Here is a 1,349-nt window from a genome sequence, read left to right as displayed (position 1 = left end):
AAAAAATACAAAATAAAGCACAGAACACAAAAAACAAAGATGGACGTTGTGGAAAAACATGTTTGCACTGAACTGACCGTGAGGTCTCAGATGTCCCAGCTTCCCAGGAGCACCTGAATGCACCACAGCAGCAGACTATTAAACTCACTTGTTTTCCACCTGAAGTTCATCGACACATCGCTGCTTTAAAAATGTTTAAAAATAAAACTCATTGGAAAAATAATACAAATACTGGCTTTGCCCTTCAAATGGGCTACTTTGGCGTCCATGTTTTTAGTTTTTCCCCACCATCTGCTGCTTGAAACACTTAATGGAGGCTGGTAATAAATGATAATATACTGAGATCTATTAAAATAAACCCGTTCATTCAGGAATGGGAGAAAGGCGACAGGAAGTATTTCAGAATAAAAAGCAGCCGACGTGAAGCTGCAGGAGGAACACCGGATATTTACACACGCATGCATCGACTCAAACACCAACGAAGAAGAACAAACAGCGCTAACGCAGACTTCTTTTACAACCTGGGTCTTATTTAAAGTCATTTTCAGTGGACCAGAAACACCCAAACGTTCAGCTTCAACATCATAAACTGATGAAAAACGAAACATTAGAAGACGTTTTTCTGATTCCGAGATAATCGATTAAGTAATTATCTACGCGTGATCAGAAGACGTCGCACTGTTCCTTTAAATGAGAAGAAGAAAAAAGACCCAGTTGTGAAAAAGACCCCAAACTGTGTTTGTTCCTCGCTGACGTTACACGTTACAAACCGCTCGAGGCAAATCTGGAAACCAAAAGTCCAAAGTTCAGTTCAAAGATGCATAAACGTCAGAGCGGTTCTGACGAAGACGAAGAGGAAGAGGAAGCCGCCGAGCTGCTTTTCACCCCCGAGAGCACGAAGCGTGTCAGAAGTCGGAGTCGTCTGTGGCGGAGTTGTCGGCGTTGTCGGCGCCGCCGAGCGTCTGCGGGCCGTTTCCTCCCGACTCTCGCAGCAGCTTCTCCTGCAGCTCCTGCTGCTGCAGCTGCAGCTTCTTCGTCTTCTTGTCGTCGTTGCGGATGTGCACCGTCAGCCCCCGCTCCGTCATCTCGTAGATCTGACACCGGGCGCAGAAGTACGGCGACACGCCGACGTGCCGGAACTGGTCGGCCAGGTACGACGCCAGCGAGCCGAATCCTTTGCGGCAGATGTCGCAGCGCGGCACGACGCCCGGGTGCTCCTGCGTCAGGTGCCTCCTCAGGCCCAGCCGGGTCCCGCGGTACCCGGGCGCCGCCGCCACCTCGCACAGCGGGCAGGTGAACACGGCGCGGCGGTTGGCGTGCCGCTTGGTGTGGGCGTCCAGCTCCAGCTG

Source organism: Taurulus bubalis (genome assembly GCF_910589615.1).
Source record: "Taurulus bubalis genome assembly, chromosome: 18".
Lineage (NCBI taxonomy): Eukaryota > Metazoa > Chordata > Actinopteri > Perciformes > Cottidae > Taurulus > Taurulus bubalis.
Note: the sequence above shows the minus strand (reverse complement) of the source record.